This window comes from Enhydra lutris, unplaced genomic scaffold (genome assembly GCF_002288905.1).
Source record: "Enhydra lutris kenyoni isolate GAN:26980312 unplaced genomic scaffold, ASM228890v2 scaffoldscaffold24, whole genome shotgun sequence".
NCBI lineage: Eukaryota > Metazoa > Chordata > Mammalia > Carnivora > Mustelidae > Enhydra > Enhydra lutris.
In genome coordinates, this window is record NW_019154108.1 from 8,559,281 (window position 1) to 8,583,453 (window position 24,173).

At 37.1% G+C, this 24,173-nt stretch overlaps 1 protein-coding gene across 10 annotated transcripts in view; it reads right to left on the reverse strand.

Annotated features, from left to right (window-relative positions):
• LOC111150882 (centrosomal protein 170) overlaps positions 1–24,173 on the reverse strand; it is a 121,501-nt gene that overhangs the window by 96,368 nt on the left and 960 nt on the right. The window contains exon 1 of one of the 10 annotated variants that reach the window (XM_022508553.1): positions 23,800–23,998. The exons of 8 other annotated variants lie outside the window; for them this stretch is intronic. The gene's annotated coding sequence lies outside the window, so the exon portion shown is untranslated. Of the gene's footprint in view, positions 1–23,297; positions 23,318–23,799; positions 23,999–24,173 lie in introns of those variants that run through there. One more of the 10 variants, XM_022508554.1, reaches the window with a different exon arrangement.

Sequence of the window (24,173 nt, forward strand, 5' to 3'; positions counted from 1 at the left end):
CAAAAGGTGGAACTTAACATACTCAACACAAACAATGGGTAAAAGAAGCAATCATAAGAGAATAAAAAAGTACATTGAGAGATGAGAAGACAAGAATACAACATACCAAAACTAACAGGACAGAGCAAAAGCAGTGTTCAGAGGGAAATTTGTAGCTATGAATGTTTATATTAAAAAAGAAATAAAGAATAAAGATAAAATAAGAGCATAAAAAATAAAAAATAAAAAACAAAAGTTGATTCTTTGAAAGAGCAACAAATGAAAAGTCGTTAGCTAGACTGACTAATTGAAGACTCAAATCACTAAAATCACCACAAAAAATGGTGACATTACTGATTTTAGAGAAATAAAAAAGGATTTTAAGAGAATTTTATATACTAGTGTAAGCTAAAAAAAAGTACATAACCTAAATGAAATTGAAAAATTCTTAGAAACCCATAACCAAACCAAGTTAAATCATGAAGATACAGAAAAATGGAATAGATTTATAGTAAGGAGACCGAATCTAATCAAAACATTCCATGAAAGAACAATCAAGGAACAGATGTCTTCCCTGTTGAATTGTATCTAACATTTTAAAAGGAATTAACACCAATCTTTGTCAAAATCTTCCAAAAACTTGAAAAGAAGGTAAGATATCCTAATTCATTCTATGAAATCATTACCTTATAGCATAGACATAAAAACTACAAAAAAAAAAAAAAAAAAAACCCACAGACCATTATCTTATATTGATGCAACAATCTTTAACAAAATACTAGCAAACTGAATTCAGTATCACATTGAAAGGAATATATACAACAGCTATGTGGAACTTATTCCTGGAATAAAAGGATGGTTCAAGGTAGGAAAATCAATGTGATAGGCCATATTAATGAATGAAGAAAAAAATGAAGAAAATGAAAATGAATAAAGAATGAAGAAATGAACAAAAAAGAAAGAAGGAAAAAACACCACATGATCATCTCAATTGGTGCACAAAAAAAGCATTTGACAAAATTCAAAACCTTTTTCTGATTTAAAAAAAAAAAGCATGTATAAACTAGGAATAAAAGAGAACATGATGAAGTTCAAATATGAAAATCCCATGGCTAACATCAGACTCAATAATGACAGACTGAAACCTGCATCCCTAAAATCAGGAACAAGACAAGAATGCCTGCTTCCATCATTTTTATTCTATATGGTACTGGAAATCCTAGCTATAGCAATTAGGTAAGAAGAGAAATTAAAGGTATCAAAATTGGAATGGAAGAAGTAAAAAAAGGAAAAAAAAAAAAGGCCCAACAACTATTTACAGCAAGACAGGAATCAGAAGAATTGCAGGATATAAAATCCAGTCAAAAATCGCTTATCTACTTATTACAAATGAACAATCGGAGAAGGAAATTTTTTTAAAGTCCACTTATAACAGCATCAATAATAACAAAAAGTTAGGATTAAGTATAACCAAGATGGCTCAGGACTTGTATACTGAAAAATGTAACATTGCTGAAAGAAATTTTAGAAGACCGAAATACATGAAAAGACGCTGTGTCATCAAGAACTTGAAGATGCAACGTTGTTAAGATGACAAGACTACCCAACGCAAGCTACAGATCTGATGCAATCCTTATCAAAATCCCAAGAGGACTGTTAAAGAAATAGAGAAATCCGTTCTAAAATTCATATGGAATCTCAAGGGACCGTGAAGAGCCAAACAACTAGGAAAAAGAAAAGCAAAGTTGAAATGCTCACAATGCTTCCTGATTTCAGAACTTCCTACAAAGCAATTTTAATTAAAACAATGCCATTAAGACAGATATATACATCAATGAAACACAACAGAGAGCCCAGAAATAAACTGTCACATATATAGACTCTGATTTTCAACAAGGGTGCCAATACCACTTCTTGGGGGAAAAGAGTCTTTTTAACAAATAGTCATGGGAAAACTGGATATTCACTTGTAAAAGAATGAAATTGGCCTCTTACCAGACTTACCTCTTACCATGCAAAAGTTAACTCAAAATGGATCAAAGACTTAAACATAAGAGCTAAAACTATATAAAATTCTAACAAGATAAAAAGAGGGCATTTGCATGACTCTTTTATTTGACAATTGTTTCTTACAGATGACATCAAAGCACAGGGAACAAGAGGAAAAAAAAATAAATCGAACTTTATAAAAATATAAAATTTTTGCGCATCAATGGGCACTACCAAAACAGTGAAAGGAAAGGAAGAAAATATTTGAGAATCATTTTTCTGATAAGGGACTAATGTCCAGAGTATTAATCATAGAAAAATACAAATCAAAACCACAATAACATATACCATTTCACACCCATTAGATATAGGTGATCTATTATCAAACAATGAAAACAGATGTTGATGAGGATGTGGAGAAACTGGAACACTTGTGCATTGCTAGTGGAGATGTAACGAAGTGCAGCTGCTGTATCTTAAAAAGCCAGAGGAGCACCTGGGGCGCTCAGTCAGTTACGCATCTGACTTGGTTTCAGCTCAGGTTGTTATCTCAGGGTCATGGGATGGAGCCCCCATCTGTCTCCCCACTCAGGGTGGAGTCTGCTTGTTCCTCTCACTTTGCTCCTCCCCTGGGCCCTCTCTCTCATTAAAATAAAAAAAGAAAACAGAATTTTCATGTCATCCAGCAGTTCCACTCCCAGGTAGGTATATACTCAAAGAATGGAATGGTATGGAGTACTTCTGGCATACCTGTACACCAGTGTTCACTGCAGCATTGTTCTCAACAGCTAAAAAGTGGAAAAAGCCCAAGTGTCCATTGGCAGATGAGCAAACAAAATATTACTTGCACATTCAATGACATATTATTACATTATTAAAAGAAATGAAATTCTAACACATAACATGGATGAACTCTGTCACATTATGGCAAGTGAGATAAGCCAGACACAAAAGGGCAAATATTGTATGATCTACTTTCATAAGGTACCTAAAATAGGCAAATTCATACAGACAGAAAGGAGAATGGAGGTTACAAGAGGCTGGGCAGAGAGCGGGTTAGTATTTAACAAGTACTTAGTTTCTGTTTAGAACAATAAAAAGTTCTTGAAGTAGCAGTATCAGTTACACATTGTGAATGCAATTAATGTCACTGAACTGTACACCTAAAAATGGTCAATTTTACATTGTGTCTATTTTACCAGAATTTTTTTAAATGTAATTTTAAAATGTAAATGTAATTTTAAGAAGCCACTCAAGCACTCTCTCTGCCTTGATTGCTCTGTTTTTAAATTAGAGACATAGTGAATCTTTATTTTGCTTAGTTTTATATTTCTTCTGTCTGTCTTAGAACAAGTTGTTTCGGACATTCAAGTTTTCCCTTAAGGCAAGGATTGGCTAACTCTGGCCTCCTGTTAATTTTGTGGATAAAGTCCTTTTTTTAAGATTTAAAAAAAAAATTGGGGCACCTGTGTGGCTCAGTTGTTGAGTATCTGCCTTTGGCTCAGGTCGTGGTCTCAGGGTCCTGACATTGAGCCCTACATCGGGCTCCCTGTTCAGCGGGAAGTCTGCTTCTCCCTCTCCCACTCCCCGTGCTTGTGTTCCGTCTCTCACTGTTCCTATCTCTGTCAAATAAATAAAATCTTAAAAAAAAAATCTTTCAAAAAATTATTGAGCATGAGCAAGCTCGCACATGTGCATGCAAAGGGTTGGTGGGGAGAAGGAAAGAAACTCAAGCAGGTGCCAGGCTGAGGGTGGAGCCTGACCCGAGCCCTGAGGTCATGACCTGAGCCTAAATCAAGAGTTGGCTGCTTCACTGACTGAGCCGCCCAGGTGCCCTTTTGAATAAGTTTTAGGAGAACACAGACATTTGCACTGAAACAGCCAAGCGGAGATTGACAGAGATCATATGGCCTACAGAGCCTAAAATATTTACTTTTTAGCCCTTTACAGGAAAAGTTTGCCACCCTTGCCTTAAAGGATTAATACTAGTTTTTAGTTTTACCATTTTGGATGAAAATATTTTATTTCATGTTATTTTTATTTCATTTATTTTCTTAAGTAGGCTCCTCTGGGTGTGGAGGCCACTGTGGGGCTTGAACCAACAACTCTGAGATAGAGGACTTGAGCTGAAATCAAGAGTCATATGCTTAACTGACTGAGCCACCCAAGTACTCCCAAAGCATTTTAAATTTCACATTTATCTACCTCTCACAACTTAAAATTGAACATTATATTTAGTGGGTCATGATTATTACAATTACCAGGTTATCAAACCATCCTGCAAAATAGTGAGTTTCTCAATATTTATTAATACGCATGTATCTGTCCTAATACTATATTAATTCTCATTTCTCAGACTCTGTACTCACATTATTTGTTTTTTCTGTTTTCTCCCTTCCTATCAGTCGTCCTTTTTCACTGTACTGGATCTATTCCTTCTTGCAAAGCCTTAAAAATAATATAAGTATATTGCAACTATGCTCAAACAAATAGAATATAAATAAGAGCTCCTGTGAATAAAGGAGGAGGCTTTGGAACATAAATTTTGTTACTCTGGAGGCTTTAGTGAGTTAATGTTTTAGATTTTTAGTTGGTAAGCAGAAGAACTCTATAGGCAGAATGTTATTATGAAAGTATCACCCTTCCAAGTTAAAGATCAAATTAAATAAAAATCCTGGGGTTCTTTGAATTCAAAGAAGGGAATGTGATATTACCAGAGTATTAGTATATATTTTTTAAGATTTTATTTATTTATTTGACAGAGATCACAAGTAGGCAGAGAGGCAGGCAGAGAGAGGGGGGGGGGGAAGTAGACTCCCCACCGAGCAGAGAGCCCGATGCGGGGCTCGATCCCAGGACTCCGGGATCATGACCTGAGCAGAAGGCAGAGGCTTTAACCCACTGAGCCACGCAGGTGCCCCTAGAGTATTACAATTTACTATCTAGTATAAAACAAGAATTTACACAATGATAAATTGAAAAACAAACAAACAAACAAACAAACACCCACAAGATTACCCCAAAAACTTAATAGTAATGTTTCAGGGATTAGACCATATGCTGTATGTTGACCCATCAATCATGAAACATATAATTAACATAGGTATGGCTTAGGTTTAGATTTAAAAACCAAACAGATTCAGAGTCCTAAGAGTTTTATACATAATTATGAAAAATAAAAAAACCCTAAATATGTGAGTATCTTCTGGGTATGAGAAACAGATAAGACCTTTAATTACAAAGAGTAAAAATTCCAGGAAATTTCACTTAAGAATTACAAATCCAAAAGCCTGTCTATTAATGAAAAATATACAATTTTCTCTGCTTCATTTAAAATGACTAACAATAAAACTGAAACGCAACTCAAAACTCCTGTTTCTCATACCAGCAATCCTCACTGACTTTCTAACAGTGTAACCACTTAAATTCCAAAGCCTACAGCCTCAGAAATATACACTAGACTTGATACAAAATTATATTAGTCTCTATCTTCCGTGCTTAATTTTAGCATTTAAGAAATCTCAGAGCATGACAATGTACAAAACGATGCCTTTCTGTAAATCTTATTCTCATGGCAGAGTAAGCCAATCTTTTCTCCGTAGCCCAACAATACTTTTTCAAACATCTCTCATGGTGTAATTTAAATTCTAAGTTTATAGCATTAATGATAATGAGTCTAGCTGGTGACCTATCTGAAAGTAAGAAAAACTTATCCTCTTACTCCCAGTTCTTACAATCAATGTGAGAAACCTACCAAATCTGGGCGCTCTGGGCAGACAGGGCGCACAGACAAAACAAACAATAAAACTTTCCACAAGGAACTTAGTCCTTGGGCGATGTTGGTCAGTGGATGCGAGGACAGAGATAAGCCTGAAGTGATACCGGAACAAACAGGAGGCTGTCATTACCCCAGCCTGGGATGGGGACACTGGGGTAGGATCCCTCCAAGTCAGTGCAGAGCTGACCACAGCGATCTTTCTCTCTGCATGCCCAGAGCCTAATGCAGTGTTTCACCCCTAGTGACTGACTAGCTATTTCTTTTTTTTTAATATTTTTTTAAATTTATTTATTTGACAGAGAGAGAGAGATCACAAGTAGGCAGAGAGGCAGGCAGAGAGAGAGGGGGGAAGCAGGCTCCCCGCTGAGCAGAGAGCCCCATGTGGGTCTCGATCCCAGGACCCTGAGATCACGACCCGAGCCGAAGGCAGAGGCTTAACCCACTGAGCCACCCAGGTGCCCCATGACTAGCTATTTCTAACGAATGAATGAGTAGTCCCGGACCTGCGGCAAATCTTGTTGAAGTGGATAATCTGGAAATCTCCAGGGACAGAAGGTGAAATTAATCATTGAACCTTTGCTACAGTTAAAGCCCTTTTCACCCCCGCCTTCAGTTGTCTCTCCCATATTCTTCATCTCTTTGTCACATAGTTTTCAACAGCTCCCTGACTAAAGCTTAAAGCTCTGACCTTTGAAGGTCAGAGGGAAGTAAACACTGACCCGGAATCACAGTCCAGTTTCCACGTTCCCGACAGCTATAATTGGCTTTAAAAATGGACTTTCCTGTTAGATCCTAGCTCACTTCAGAACTGAACATACTAAAAATTTAAGGTTTAAATTAAAAAACAAAACAAAAACTGCAGATGTTCAGCAGGGCATGGAGCTTCAACTACACTTCTAAGTTTCAACCTTCCATATATTTTACTGGTTTTGTTTATTTACACTAAAAAAATGTTACTTCCAGTCACTTATAATTAAAATTGTGGACTGATGGCAAGAATCCAAGTGATATTAATTACTAGAATGCTGTGAGACAGGCACTAGAATATTCGACATGTACTAACATTAAACCGAACTATGAAGTAAGGCGTAACATAACCAACAGCAAAGACCAATTCAACTCCGATTATTAGGTTTGAGGAAAACTAGTCTATAAATGATCCTCAGGTGTATGCAATTCCTTGAGCTAAAATACATGTTAAGGGCAGTATAACCTTGTGCTTCTGGCAATCAGCCGGCTGATTCACCACCAGATGGCTTTACAGAGAACGAACCTCCCCCTACCCCACAAGCCCTGCCATGGCAGAGTAAGAATTAACGGCTGTAGCTTTAGGACTATGAATCTACACAGCTGAAAACGCTTTTCTCTACGTATGCAATTCTCTTTAATACAGTATTATCTCCTGATGAATCCAAGTGACAACTTGTCTTCTGGTACCAGTTGGCATGAAAGGGTGGAGATGGTCTCCATGGGCTTGGTCCAGTACCTACCCGGCTCTGTTTCCTGAATGAATCAGTAGTAGGAGAAAGAAAATGTGATCTTCATAACAAAATAAATGAAAACTTAAAGGGAAAAAGTAATAAATTTCACTTCCTGAAACTGCTGTTTAAACCAGCAGTAAAACTACCCAAAGTATACAAAACTACTGATTTGAAGGGATACGTGGACCTCAGTGTTTATAGCAGCATTCTCAACAACAGCCAAATTATGGAAGCAGCCCAAGTGGTCACTGACTGATGAATGGATAAAGAAGATGTGTGTATATATAAAAATAGACACACACACATATATACACATACACACACACACACACAATGGAATATTAACTCAGCCATCAAAAGAATGAAATCCTGCCATTTGCAGTGACATGAATGGAGCTAGAGAATATTGTGTTAAATGAAATAAGTCAGAGAAAGACAAATACCGTATGATTTTACTCATAAGTGGAATTTAAGAAACAAAACAGATGTGGGGTGGGGGAGAGGCAAACCAGGAAACAGATTCTTAACCACAGAGAGCAAACTGAGTTACTGGAGGGAGGAGGGGGGGGTTAGACAGGTGACGGGGATTGAGGAGGGCACTTGTGATGAGCACTGGGTGTTGTAGGTAAGTGATGGATCACTAAATTCTACTCCTGAAACTAATTACTACAGTTTGTGCACTAACTGGAATTTAAATAAAAACTTGAAAAACAATTAGCCGACAGTATAGCTTATTCATTAAAGTGAACTGAACAACCGCCATACACGCTTTTAAAACTTGTACCACGCCTTTGAAAAAAAAATTTGTAATTAAGATTTTATTTGTTCAAAGCAGTTTAAGGTTCACAGGAAGATTCAGGGAGAAGGTACAGAGATTTCCCAATACCACATCCCCTCAATAGGCACAGCCTCCCTCAGTGTCAACATCCTCCACCACGGCGAGGTATTTTCTACAGCGGAGAACTGTGCACCGACCCAGCGTGACCATCCCGAGTACACAGTCTACATCATGGCTCACTCTTGGTGTTGCACCTTCTATGGACCCAGACGAATGTATGATGACATGTGTCCACCGCTATGACACCACAGAGCATTTCCACTGCCCTAAAAACCCTGTGCTCTGCGTACTCATCGCTCCCCTGCAACCCCTCAACTTTTTACTGTCACCAGTTTTACCTTTTCCAGAATACCGAATCATTGCAATCCCATGGTTTGTATGCAGCCTTTTCAGACCGGCTTCTTTCCCTTACTAATATGCATTCCAGGTTCCTCCATGTCTTTTCTTGACTTCATAGCTTGTGTCTTTTTAGTGCTGAATTCCATTGTCTGGATCTACCACAGTTCATGTATCCAACCATTTGCTGAAGGACATCTTGGTTGCTTCCAAGTTTTAGCAATTAGAAGTCAAGCTGCTATAAATACCATATCTTTTTATCCCTTTATACCAAGATAACTGAGAAATTTTAAACAAATGTCTCACTTCAAAATTCTATTTCACATTTCCCCCCTACTAAAATCCCTGTGGAAAATATCCTTAACATTAAAGCCTCTGTCTTTTGGAAAAAAAAAAAAAAAAAAAAAATTAGGGTTGCATTTCAACTAAAGACCCAGGATCAAATAAGGTATAGATATGATTGATCGTATGTTATAAAAGCAAATAGACATAATTATCTGTGATCTTTTATTAATAATAGGTAGCATTTACTGGCCGTGTAACATACATCATTCTAAGAGCTTCTTTCATATACATAGGCTCACAAAATTGATTTTAACTACAAAAATGAACATAAAAATTATGCACCAATTATACATGAGGACCCCATTTTATAGAGTACTCCAAGATGAATTACTCTTTTTTTATTCACAGGTATTTAAGTACTAAGCACTATAGGTAAGAGGGAGAGAGTGCAGATCAAGTTCTTTATCCCACAGAAGCAAAAAAAGACAAAGCTAAGTAAACGAACTAAGACAACTTTAGTGACAATGGGAAGGCAGGAACATAAAAAGACAAAGAGAACAGCATAATGTAACAGTTTTAGGGTGTTGGTGTTTAGGCCGCTGGGTGTTCTGGGGAAACCTGAGAAAGTGACATACATTTAAAACATACTAAAAATTTCAGCTCTGCTGTATAATTAACTTGACCTGGGGCAGATAATGAAAAATAAACTCTTGGGAAAAACTTTCTTTTTTTTTTTTTTTTAAAGATTTTATTTATTTATTTGAGAGAGAGAGATCACAAACAGGCAGAGAAGCAGGCGGCGGGGAGGGGAGCAGGCTCCCTGCTGAGCAGAGAGCCCGATGCGGGACTCGATCCCGGGACCCTGAGATCATGACCTGAGCCGAAGGCAGCGGCTTAACCCACTGAGCCACCCAAAGCCCCAACCCCTCCACCTGAAATGTATGGTTAATCCGAAACAATAAATCCACAGCTGTGCTTTTTTTTTTTTGGATACTTAAAAAGATGCCTCCTCCATGATCACGTGAACAAACTTGGTACTAGGAAAATTTTTGTTTTCATATACTCCTGATTATTTTGAAATGAGTGCTTCCAATTTTACCTTTATTACCTGCCACATACATTATTAATTGTTTTTAAGAAGCAAAGCAAATATTGAAAAAAAATATTGAAAAAATGTAATTTACAGTTTTCACCTAAAATGGCATTATTAAAGTGTGAAAATTTTTTTCACAAAAAAATAAATGAAGATGACATTCCAATATCAATAGCCATATTTTCTATATCTGAGTTTATTACACATTTTCAAAAGAAGATTTAGCTTGGATAGGAAAAACCAGTGATTTAATAAGACATCATTTCTTCATAAAAATCATTTTATGAAGTGCTTAAAGAAAATGCTTGAGCAAACAAGTTATAGATTTCCATAAAATTATCTAGGCATTAAAAGTTCCTGCCAAGTTTTCTCTGCCAGTTTATGAAAAATGTAAAGTCTGACTTGCTTTCTCTTGTAGAACTGCACAACTTTGTTAAAACACAACTAATGTTTTACAAGAAATCAATTAAGACTTAGATTCAGGGGCGCCTGGGTGGCTCAGCTGGGTAAGTGTCTGTGTTTGCCTCAAGTCATGATCTCAGGGTCCTGGGATTGAGCCCTGGGTTGGGCTCTCACTTCTCCCTGCCTCCCTCTCTGCGTGTGTCAAATAGATAAATAAAATCTAAAAAAAAAAAAAAAAAAAAGACTTAGATTCAAACATTTATCAAGTACCTCCTTTGTGCCAGTAACTGTGCTGAGTGCTTACACTCTCTGTCTTCATTTAACTCCCAAAACAAGCACATGAGAATCATTTTTTCCCTTCAAGAAAGCTGAAGTTAAATGACTTCCCCAAGGTCACAAGTCTACCAGTAGGAAACAGGAGCCCCCCGGATTCAAAACCGGGCTTTCACACAGTAAGTTCTGGGCTGCTCCTGCAACCACGGTCTCCTCCGTACTCTTCTCAAGTATAGCTGAAACGTCGCTAGTGATGCCAGTTCCTACAAACTCGGATTTGGTTTAAGAATTTGAATATGACTGAAAAGAAATGTATTTTTATCTGGTAACATATTTTCTGACACTACCTTTTTGAGTCATAAACACTGAAGGTTCATGCAAGACTCAGTCTATGTTTAATCTCTCACCTTCCTGCCTGACCACCAGCAGGCTCCAGGACTGCCTCCCTGTGAAGTCCACAGACAAGTAAGAATCAGGTTATGTTAAAGTCAGACAAAAAAATCAGCTGACTCATCTAGAAGAATGAGGCAAATTTAGTAAATAGGGTCCAGCATGAATCAGAAACCTATTATCTGAAAGAAAAGTTAACTATCTCTATGCTCACTGAGCAATGATCTAAAAAACTCTGTCAGGTCTCGCATCACTGTCAGGAAAAGGTGCATAAAGCTGTCTCAAAGGACTGAAAACAGACCCTAAAGGAGGGGCTGACAGTGGGAAAAAGGCAGTATGAGCTAAGGGTCTGTAAGGACATTAAAGCTGAACGTTTTGGATTCACCTTTCCTAGTTCAACAATTTCTCTTGCTTCTGTCATTGCTCTATAATGTATTTCAGCGTATCACTGCCTGATGTGCCCCTGAACGATGGCTCCTACTCATGAGTAATGCCTTCCTCCTTTCACTAATCATACACTAACTGTTTGGGAGGTGCATATAAATTCATTCAACCACAGTATCAGCACAACGCATGAAAACCAAAATCAAACTTCAAACTAAAGAATCACTGAAGAATCTTAGAGCACGTTTAAAGCAAAGACATATTTTATAAATATCAAAAATCGGCTTATTTACTGCCTAACTTGTTACTAGCCTAAATTATGCAATATTTCTTTTCACCTTCATGTAAATTATAATGCCTACAGATAACTCTCCAACAGGGCTTGCAGTAAAACTGTGATTATGGACAGGTTTTATATCTACGCAGTCCGACATATAAGCCATAGCCACATGTGAACTACTGAGCGTTTGAAATACGAACAGCAAGTGCATCTGAGAAAACTTTTTATTTAATTTTAATTAATTTAAATTTAAATTTCATACATTGCTAGTGGCCACTCTAGTTTGCTCAGCTCGACACAAAGAGGAATCACATGATTATTTACATTAATTTAGAATGGCTTTATATGCTTTCAAAGTATGGAATATGAACACACAAAACTGCCTGCTAAAAAATAATTTATGTTGGAAAGAAAATTTTTGATCTGATCACAACAGCATAAAGAGCTTTCTGTTTTCATTTATAAAGCTATACAGCATTTATCTAAATTAGTAAGTTATGTAAGCAAGCAAGGCTACCTTTTGGCTGAAAATCTGCAACCATCATTTCAACTATTACTGTAAGTCTATTCTTTTTATATTATAATTAATTAGACTACAGACGCTTAAAGTGATTAGGTTCATTAATACCAGGGTACATGCCATTAGGTATGTAATAATTTGCTGGAAATATTTTACAGCGTGAATATTTCTGAGAATGCAATTCTTTTAAGGGAGGGAATCTCTAGACACAGCTAAAGAGAAATGCCCTATTGACATTTATTTCATTTGGAGAAGAGTTTCTCCATATTAGAGGAAAGCAACAGCTACAATAGATTAAAAGCTTATTGGTATATTTAGAACAATTATTAGTAGGAGGTAATACTCTGAGTCAAATATCAGGATATGCCAAAAAAAAAAAAAAGTTCACCTTCCAAATGCTTTCTCTCTCTTCACTCCTACCCTCTTCCCCTTTTTCCGTATCTGTGTACCACTGCATACCACAAATGCCCTCCTAATCTTCTCTTTTCTTTGTGACTAAAGAAAGGGCCATAAGCACAAAACTGAAGAATTCTGAATTTTCTACACACGCAATATTGCTTTAAAAGTTGGGAGTAACCTTAGAAAAATAATATAGTTTAAGCCTTTTATTTTTACAAATGAGCAAAATGAAATGTAAGATTAAAGACTTGTTCAATGGCATACTGGTATCGCGGCAAACTACCATGGAGATCTAACTCCTTGTGCAAAGTACTCTTTTATTTACACCTCGTTGACAAAGTGTGTGTATGTGTGTGTGTGTGTGTTTATCCTAAGATCAGGAAACACCCTCAAAACTCATCTGTGACAGAAAATAAGCCATCTGGTTTTTCTGGAGCAGATATCTGATGACAGTATTTATTAAATGAAATGATATATGGGTTTTAGTTTGTAAGAAATGTAGGCTTATACAAATGTTTCAAAAGAAAACAATTTGGTACCTGCCTTCCTGTGACCCCCTTTTTTTTCCCTGCAGTTTTGCAACTTTTGATAGAAAAGTGGTTTCCTAACTGCACTAAACAGATAAAATCATGTCACACTACTAAAGACCAATTACTATGGGGTGAACACTAGCAAAAGGAAAAATAAAATTAAGTAAAAATAAATATTAAATTAATTAATTTAATGAATCCTAATGCTATTTCTATGGTTACATTTTTTTGTCTGAACTAGTTTAATATCCATTAGCTATCTGAGAATCCTATGAAAGATATGACAATCCTGCATTTCACAGACATATATTTCTTTTTTTTTTAGATTTTTTTTTTTTAAGATTTTATTTATTTATTTGACAGACAGAGATCACAAGTAGTTAAAGAGGCAGGCAGAGAAAGAGAAAGAGAGAGAGAGAGAGAGAGAGAGAGAGAGGAGGAAGCAGGCTTCCCGCCAAGCAGAGAGCCCAATGCGGGGCTCGATCCCAGGACCCTGGGATCATGACCCGAGCCGAAGGCAGAGGCTTTAACCCACTGAGCCACCCAGGCGCCCCGACATATATTAATTTCATATTCATTTTCTGAGGACTTGGATCAGACATTTTCACATGATCAAATAAAAATACTCAAAATATAAAAAGTAGTAAATAATTTTTGTTCCCAGGAAGTGCCTAGGAACTCAGATTTATAAATTTCTTAGTTATTCTTCCCTACTCTGGATATTAGCCCTATTTCTATCCTTATTTTTGACACTGATATATATTTGATAAAAATTTACTTTGCTACTTCACTTATACTGGATCCACACAGGTTTACCCAAATTCTTATACATTTTTAAGAAGTGATTTTGATTATTATGTTTGAATTTTGTCAAATAGTAAACTTATTTTTTAGTCCTAAGGTATACATACCTATCAAAGAAAAACTCAAATCAGCGAAGCAGAAAGTAACTTTGGGACAGAACTCAGTACCCATATTAGTAAATCTGAATTTCCAAGGCCAACGTTAACTTTTGGATTTTGAACATGATACCCTTAGAGAGCAATTCACTTTGGCAAGTTGTTTTACTATTTTTAAGAAATGCTATTTCTTGTTAAGAAAGATTCTAATCCAGCTCTCACAAGTGGAGCTACCTATACATGCAGCAAAGCTGGAATATAAAAATATGAATGCCTACTAGAATCCGAAGATGTCTTAGCTTTTCAGAATGCCATGTCCTAAAATTAATGACTTTCCCCAAAAGGGGTTAATGTATTCTTGTATAAGAACTTAATGTTTTAAATTTAAGTTTTTGCACTTGCAATTTTGTTTCACAATAGAATTTTATAAAATATGCTTTAAAATTAATTATTAGAAAGCACGAAAAATTTTAGACCTTAAGAAAATTAAGTACAGATAGCATACGGCTCATTTAAAAGAGCTTTCTCTCCTTCCTATTAGGGCCAGGCTTTATTTTTGTTTTGTTTTGTTTTTTTTTTTTTAAAGATTTTATTTACTTATTTGACAGAGAGAGATCACAAGTAGGCAGAGAGGCAGGCAGAGAGAGAGGAAGGGAAGCAGGCTTCCTGCTGAGCAGAGAGTAGGGCCAGGCTTTAAAAAGTGGTCTGTTTTTGCTGATTCTACTTCCTTACCTTTCAACTACTCTGTTTTTTGTTTTTTTAAGATTTATTTATTTATTTATTTGACAGAGAGATCATAAGCAGGCAGAGAGAGAGGAGGAAGCAGGCTCCCTGCTGAGCAGAGAGCCCGATGCGGGGCTCTATCCCAGGACCCTGAGATCATGACCCAAGCCGAAGGCAGCGGCTTAACCCACTGAGCCACCCAGGCGCCCCTTTTTGTTTTTTTTAAATTAAGAATTTATTTGAGAGAGAGGGAGAGAAAGAACGGGGAGGGGACAGAGGAAGAGAGAGAATCCTGAAGCAGACTCCTAGGTGAGCGTGGAGCCAGATGTGGAGCTCAATCCCAGGACCCCAAGATCATGACTTTTGCCAGAAAGAGCTGCCACTTAACCAAATGAGCCACTCAGGTGTGTCCCCCTCACAACCCACTCTTTTTTTGAAGTAGGCTGCTCATGCCCAGCATGGAGCTTACACGGGGTTTGAGCTCATAACCCCGAGATCAAGATCTGACCCAAGATTGAGAGTTGGACACTTGGGATGCCTGGGTGTCTCAGTAGGTTAAGCATCTGCCTTCCGCTCAGGTAATGATCCCAGGGTTCTGGGATTCTGTCCCATGTTGGGCTCCTTGCTCAGTGGGGAGCCTACTTCTCCCTTTGCCTGCCACTCCCCCTGCTTATGCTCTCTCTAAATAAATAAATAAATAAAATCCTTAAAAAAAAAAAAAAAAAAGGAGTCAGATGCTTTAAAGGACTAAGTCACCCAGGTGCATAACTCTTTCATTATCTGATACAATTTGAAATGTTCTGTTCATATGCTTAGGCTTATTTCTGGATCTTTTATTCCATCTACCTGTTTCTGTACTATTATATTACTACCATGTTTCATAACATAGGTTTATAATATCCATTTATAAATGGACAGACTGTTCTCCCTACCCTACACTGGTTTTAACAGAAATTACTTAGTTCTCCTTGTATGGTTATTTTTTTCCAGATGCGTTTTAGAATTATTTTGTCAGTGTTATTTGAACAAGTCCTTTTGGGGTTTGGATTGAGATGCAGCCCAATTTATTAATTTTTTTATGATCTGAAACATGGCAAGGGAATACATATATATGTATGTATGTATGTATGTATATATCAAGAAGGCTATATATATAGGCCTTAACATATTTTAGAAAAATTAACACATTTGCATATATTCACATCACAAATTCTATGATAATAAATACAGGTATGTATTTAATGAAACTTTGTGTAGTGGTATTACTTCACAAAGGAAAAGGAAAAGAGAAATTGGGCTATACACAAGTTAAAAATCTTTGATGTCTTTGATTGGTAAAAACAAATTTAAAAAGGAAAATGACAATCTGGGAAAAAAATTTTACAACATACATAACAAAGGAATTGCTACAAGTAAATACAATAATGAACATTCCTTCAGAAAAAATTAACGAAGGGCACACACAAGCAATTCAGATTAGAAATACAATGGGCAATAAACATTTTTTTTTTTGCCAATAAATGTATTTTTAAAAAACCCTTCAGATATATTACTGATAAGAGAAATCTAAATAAGGTTTTCAGGTTATCACGTTGGCAAAATTTTTAAAAAGATATGTAATACCTGGCATTGGTGTAGGGTTGAAGCAACAACCATGTCATATACCAATGATGGAACTATATATTGGAAAGACCAGGGCAGGGGGGCAGGTTTCATCAGAAAATTGGAAACGGGTTTATTTTATTTCTTTTTAAGATTTTATTTATTTATTTGACAGAGAGAAATCTTACAGAGAGAGGGGCGGAAGAAGGATCCACCACTGAGCAGAGAGCCTGATGCTGGATGCAGGGCTTGATCCCAGGACTCTGAGATCATGACTTGAGGGGAAGGTGCCCTGAGGAAACAGCTTTAGAAGTCTAAATATTCCTTGATACAGTTAATTTCTTAAAATACTGGCAAAGAGGGGTGCCTGGGTGGCTCAGCTGGTTAAGCATCTGCCTTGGGCTCAGGTCATGATCTCTGGTTCCTGGAATGAGACAGGAACCTACTAATTCCACTTCCTCTGCCCCTCCCCCGCATTTGTGTTCTTTCTCATTTGCTCTTCTCTCCCCCCTCAAATAAATAAATATTAAAAAAAACCCTTAAAATACTGGCAAAGAAAAAAATTTGCACAGAAATTCACAGTTGTTTACAATTTTTAAAATACCCTTAATTTCCATAAATTTTAAGTAAATTATAAGTTTGATAACATGGATTCCTATACCCTCAAGAAAAACTAGTGAGAAAGTTTAATCTCATGATAATATGTTACCAGATTAAACCAAAATAGACAAGAATATGTAACAGTGGCATCATGGGCTAGTGGGACTACAAGAAAGCATTCTTCCTCACATAATGGTATTTTCTAAGTATTCTGCAATAGACAAGAATTAGTTTTGTAATATGAACAAAAGCATAAAAAATAAGGTGCAATACATTGTTTATCCAATGAGAAGTGTTTATTGAGCAACTGAGCAAATGATAATACACGGAGTCCTTAAGATAGAGATTTTGAAGTTATATCCTATAATATAGACCTATTGCCTCAAAAACATCTTTAGTGCTTAGGAATTACTGCTCAAAGTCCTCTATTTGCAATGTTCCTTTTTCACCAAAATAAATATTTTATATTTTACCTCTGTATCAAGTATGCTCATTTTCCCTGTCCTCTGTTTCCTCAAATCAGTTTCTAGCTGACTGCCTTGAGTTCAAGTCCCCTAACATACCCTATGCTTTGAATTTGTACTTTACTATTCTACATAAGATGTGAAAATCCTTATCTGGTAAAATACCTTCCAGGGGAAAAAAAGCCAGTTAAAAAAGGAAAACTTTACTTTTTGGTCTCATTTAGACACTGTGCCTGGAATTAAAGGATGAGTTTAGGATTGGAGAAAGTTATTATCTTAAAACCTCTTTTCCACATCATGTCTTTTTTTCCACTCCCAAGAACACTAAAATAATGTGCAAAACTGCCTTATGGGGATGAAATGCAGAAGGAGAAGAAAACTATCCCCACAGTGTGAGACTGAAAAAATATTTCTATTCATCACCCCAAACAAAACATTTCTTCAAACATGACACAAGCTAGTGGCCCCACATCTGGGTTGATGGGTTAGGGCAACCATACCTTCCATCTGTCTTTTACATCTGTCTTTTACATCATTTGTCTTTCCAAATAAACCTCTGAGGTAAATGGAATATCGCTAGATTTACTTTTCAGATGAAGAAACTGGACTTCTGAAATGAAATGATGCGTTTAAGATGATAGAAGTAGTGAATCAATCCCTGACAGCAAATTCTTCTCACTGAAGAGCAGTTCTCTCCTGTCCAGTCCGCGGCAGCAGTGGCAGCCACGTCCACCCGAGAAACAGCAGGGGCCTGGCTACAAATCAAACTTTGTTCAGGGCTTCAGATTTAATAGTTTCTGGGGGATAACAACTGTGAACATCCCCATCAAAAAACTGGGAGAAAGGGACTTCTAGCGAAATGTTCACATCCAGTTTATAAGGCGCGTTCAGGTAATCAGAGGCGGTGTAGTTTGACTCAACATCAGTTATCTCTAAAAATACTCTTTACTTGGCTTCTGGGACAGCACACTCTTATCTCACTGACCACTTCTTTTCAGTCCTTCTGGCTCGCTCCTTTTCCCTTGCTAAGCTTTCACTGCTGAAGACGATCAGGTCTCAACTCTTGGACCTCTTCTCCACCTAAGTAACCAACTCTCAAACTAAGGGATGTCTTCCAGTCCTATGGCTTTAAATATGTTCTACTGGTGATACTTAAGATTAAATATCTTCAGACCTGAACTTTGCTGAATTCTATACTTGTATATTCCATGCCTACTTGATAGCTCCACTCGGATGTTTAGCAGACATTTCAAACTTAACATATCCAAAACTCTGGATTTTTAAAAAACCAGACCTTGTAACTTTATCTCTGCCTTTATCACTGTAGTCAAAACCATTAACAACTTAGTATAGATCACTCCAATGGTCTCTTAACTCACCTCCCTGTTCCCCTTTTCCTGTCCAGTCTGTTCTCCACAAAACAGTCCGGACTATACTTTAAAAATACAGTACAATTATTTTGTCAGTCCCCCAATCAAACCCCTCCAATTAACTCCCCAAACATGTTAAGTTAAAAACCCTACAATCTCGATCCAATCTCATCTCCTCCTCTTATTTCTCTCTCTTGCTCATTCACCTCCAGCCAGTGCTCTCTTTACTCTCCAAATTCACTCATTCCATTCCTGTCTCAGGACCACCGCACAGTCCAACCACACACCTACATGGCTTACTTCCTCACCTAAGACAAGTCTCAGCTAAATGTCACCTCCTCACAAGACAGTATTCCCTAACTGCTCCTAAAATGGTAACTCTCAAGGTGCAGTATGTTGTCTTAAGAGGTTATCTTTCGTATACAAGACGGGCAGCAGGCTAAGAATATATATTTGCTTAACTTTGAAAAAAAAAAAAACTCACTGGAATGATACAGAAGAAATAATAAAAAGTTACCTATTGGATTAGGGAACGTGCTAACTCAGCAACAATGTGAGGAGTAGGAGGGGTTTTCGTATAATTTGTTTTTAAAATTGCTTGATTTTTTTGAACCATTTGAACATTCTGTTTGAGGGACTACTTAGAAACAAATGAAAAATAGCAGTCTCCCCATCACAGTCTGTCCACTTACTCCACATTTTCTTCATCGTGCCTATGCTTCCTTGACTCATTTTTGTTTAATTATCCATTATTATGCAACAGGCTGTAAGCTTTGACCAACTTCTTCCATACTGGAGAAAATAATGGTCTTCTCCTTGGTTAAAAGCAAACAAAAAATATTCAAATGGTTTTCATTATCTTTGTGTCACCTCTTTTCTCAAGCATATTTTATTTATGTTACATTTACTCTATTTATAAATCTGCATGGCTCTGTACTCGGCTATATCCAGTACACAGCCAGGAGGAAGACATAAGAGGGCTGGCTTGTTAAATTTGTAAGCGTCTAAAAGCCAGGAAGGGAAACTAATCCCTTGGATGACAGACTCATGGAAGATCTCAGCAAGTTTTAACCATAGCTACATCAAAGGAGACGGTATCTGAAAGGGTTAAAGTTTAACACTTTCAAAAAATCATCTATGTATACATACAGAATGGGAAAAATCTTAAAATAAAAAAGACACTGGCTTATGTTGACTACATTGGTGGTTTCCAATTTTTCAAAAAAACAAAATGAAAACCAACATAACTGCCAACTTTTTATTGTTCATTAAGAATTATCATTTCAAAAAGAGAGGTCATTTTAACATTAGAAAAGAAGAAATATAGAAACTCAAATCCCTTGAATTGCATAACAATAACTTGAAAAGCCATACAACATTTTTCTCTCATTTTTCTTTTCTTAGAACTAGCAAAGATATTACTGTTATTAAAGAGTTAACACAATTTTAGACTGTAAACACAAGTGTACAGCTTGAATTAAGGAAAGGGATAATTTCACTACACTGCATTCAGATCATAATTACAGAATTAAATATAAAAACTAGACCAGAACAAAAAGAACAGAACTGACAAAACTAAATCTAGGTGACAACTGATGAGAAAGGTAAAGGAAACAGTATCATATGAAGTTGTAAGGTTATTGTATTTAATTTAGAAAAGCAAAAACCTGGCCAAGAAATACCTTATTGTATTGTATTGTATTGTAATCTTCCTCTTATGACAGAACTATAACCAATGGGGAGAAGTTACATAGTAAAGCAGACACCAGCTCGATTTAATTATGATCTTCCTATTGTACTTTCCAGAAGCTAAATGAGACATCCTATGCCTCTTTGTTCATGAAAGTGTTGTTCTTGGAGAAATTGGACTCAGACCTCAGGGATATGAGCAGTAGTAGAAGGTACACTGCACCAGATAACTCTAAGGTCTCCTCTAATTCTAAAGTTTTGTGAATCAGAAAAGAGTATAGTTTGCTTTCTTAATTTACCAAAAAGGATGAGTGGAAAGAATTTGGGCTTTTGTCAAAAAGACAAAGGTTCAGTTATAGGGTCTACCACTTAGTAATGCATGACAGACAAAATTATTCACTAACTCTAGGCTTCAAATATTCTCAAATTTAAATGTGTAAATTTATACCTTATATACAAGACTATTGCATGAATTACACACACACACACACACACACACACACACAGGCATACGCACTGCCTGAAACATAGTAGGTTTGAAGACATGTAGATATTAGTCATTTATTCAATAAATATCATGTTCCAAAGGGTAATATTCTATATTACTTATTGCTTATTGATATAATCAAATAATGACATTCTCTGCTATGTCTCATATTGTTTCTTAAACCTAAGCAATGCATACTTTTCTTTTCCACTCTCATGTTCTGTACAATCCCTATTTGTAGGTAAGTAATTTTTTAAGGTTTTCTTTAACCTTGCTTTTGTTCATTTCCTTTCTACCTTTGTTTGACATAAAAGAGGGCTTTACCTTCAGTATATATTGGCCATGTCATTCATTTTGGCCAAAAAAAGGAGAACATAGATATACTCTTGCATAACCATTTACCTAGACCAGACTATCTGTCTAGTTTAATCAATTCTACTACCAGACAGATGTCTTACTCTTTTGTATTGCCCATACTGGCTAGCTCAGTCCCTCAAAAAATTTAAGTAAATAAATTAAATCCCATTTCACCAAGGGTATTTGATTATTGGAAATCTTGATTATTAACGTAAGTTTATGAAATAAGGATGGTGTGAGTTTCTCCCCATCAGAAGAAATTCATTTCTTACTGAAACATAGCAACACTCAACATTTTCCTCCATATTATCTACCCACCAAGGATTTTTCAGATGGTATCTAATTGTTTTTTGTTACACTTCCGTAATAATTTGCAACTGTACAGGTGTTTTCGTTGGCAATTCAGTACATTGCTGTCTGTTAGTTGTTCGAACAGGACACTGCTTAAAACCCCAGTGTTCACGACAGAGAACAAAATCGATCGTTACAAATTCAAATACTAAAAATTATTTTATGGGAGTATAATTCTGTTGAATAAAAAATGTTAACAAGTTTAAACATAGGCAGTATTCTGATTACTATCAGATGCAACAATAAAACTTCAGTGTTTTATAACTGAAAAAAACTGACACTTGAAAGAAAACAAATCACTAAGCATAGAATTTTTAAAAACACTTTAATATTTGCATTAGTGAGTATAATATATAACTTTATAGCATAAATGTCATTATTCTAAGGCTAAGATAGAAAACATGCAGATGGTTATTTCCAAAGTAATTGAGAACAATGAAATTTACCAATAAAATACATTTAAAGTTTCTTTTAATATAACTCCACATGCTGAATTTAGTTAGATTATTTTTAAGTAAGCTAAAATTTAAAAGGGCATATTAATAAATTCTTTCTAAAAAGTCTACTAAAATGCAAAGTAGAATTAAAGGGTAAGATTATAAAGCAAAAAAAGCACTTTGTCAAAAGCAACTAAATGAAAAAACAAATTTTGATAAAAAGTTAGATTTTTTTTCCTCAAAAGTTAATTTGAGAATAATGTAATTCACTAATTGAAGAAAAATGAATTTCACACGTTCTTGTTACATGGCAATTTTACTTTTAACAGAGCTTACAGAGTTCATCATGCCATAAAATACTACTGAATATCATGACATAACATTAAAATATGGTTACCAATAAGTAGTAGGGAAAAACTTCCAAAAGTTTTTTTTTTCTTATGAAAAGCCCATGTTATCGCTTCTCAGCCTTTTGGTTAAGTCAGGTGTGAAAAGCCCACGTTAGAGCATCTTTACTTATATTGTAAGTTAATTTATAATAACAAAGATCCACTTCAGTAGAATTATCTTTGCATCACAAGGAAAAGGACTAGGTTAATATAACTAGGGGTATCAATGAACTTGATTGTTAAGGACAACTCAAGGAGCATGTGGAGAAGCTTTCCACAAATTTTCACAGGCTAGGGGGACTAAGGGACCAAACCAAAAGAGCCCACTGGAGGAACAGATCTTGGTTTTATCTGGCTCTGCCTTTCAGCAGCAGTGACGCTTGGACAGACAATTCAGTTAACTTTCCACGTTTCAGTGTCTTCCTCTATGTCAAGTGCACTTAGATTCTTGAGTTTTTAAAACACCAAAATCCTGTGATATCCACAAAGTTAGGAAGGATGAAAAACAGCACTGGTTTTACTTTTTTAAAAGTAATGGTAGAAAAATAGAAAATTATTTGTACCTTGCAACTGAATTACTAAATTTTTGAAACATATCCAGCTGGGGTTGTATCAGTGAAGATCTAGATACAGTATTCACAATGTAACTCTCCTCCCCCATTATCCCTCCACCTGCTCCTCCCCATCCTGCTTCATTCTTTCTTCCGCTTGTCTTAACGCCAGCAAACGGTTGTAAGCATTGAAAGCTTAAGATGAAATCATTTTAAAAGATGCGTTTTTGAATCAACGATCATCTGCCCCACCACATTTCTCCCAAATGAGTGAATTTTCATTAAGAGAAGGAAAGCATGAATAAACAAAATCAGAAACAGAAATGTACCGGGCTCGCTTTTTGTTTTGACTGCTCAAAAAAACAAAACCGAAAAGATAGAGCCTAGTCTATTCCCTTAGGAACATGAACGCGTTACCCACCCAATGAAAAAACAATTCTGCTGGTTCATTTCCTTGCTACACAACAGCCTCGGCGTCGAGTCCTTTCTAAGTCCAGTCTTCAGAGCCATCTAGTAATGTGTTTATCACCTTGGCAATGCTTGGACAGGCACCGTCCCTGTCTTCCGGGGCTTACATTCTTCAAATAAATCCCTGAAGCCCTACTAAACACCACCCTTCCCGCCCCCTCTAACCCCCCCCCCCGGGGTTCCATAACTTAGAACACAAATCCCACGTCTTCCCGCCCTGTGTCAGGCATAAAACGAAGGGAAGCACACCAAAACCCCACATTTGAATCTTAGGACAATGAAGCCGAGAGGAAGCCACTCTCTCCTCCCCCGGGTTTACTACGGAGCCGGAGCCAGCGCGGGTGCAGTCGCCTGGCAGGGTGCGTGACACCACGTCTTCCACGCCCTCCAACCGCGTCCAGAGGGCGCCTGGCCTGACCTCCCCCCCCAAGCCGCCCCACATCCCCTAAACCAACCTCACCGGAAGGCCCCGCACTGTTAGCTGCTCCGGTCGGGGAAAAATCCCTTCCCCAGCTGCAGCGCAGCCATTCGCTCCAATGCTCCGCCCGCACCCGTAGCGAGCAGCTCCGGCGCAGGGGGAGGGCTGCACAAAGCCGAGAGAGGGCTGAAAATGGTTCAAGACATTCTCGGGAAGAGGAGGCGGCCAAGGGCCCGGAGGGACTGCGGGTGGGGCTGGGGGCAGGGTGGGGGAGGGGAGGGGCGGGAGCCCCGGGTTGGGGGGGGGGGGCGCCGCGTGAAAGCGCCCCCTTCGCAGCCGGGCCCAGGCAACCCCGGCCGCGCCCCGAGCCGCCGCTGCAAACCCGGGAGGATGTAGGGAAGCAGTGGCAGC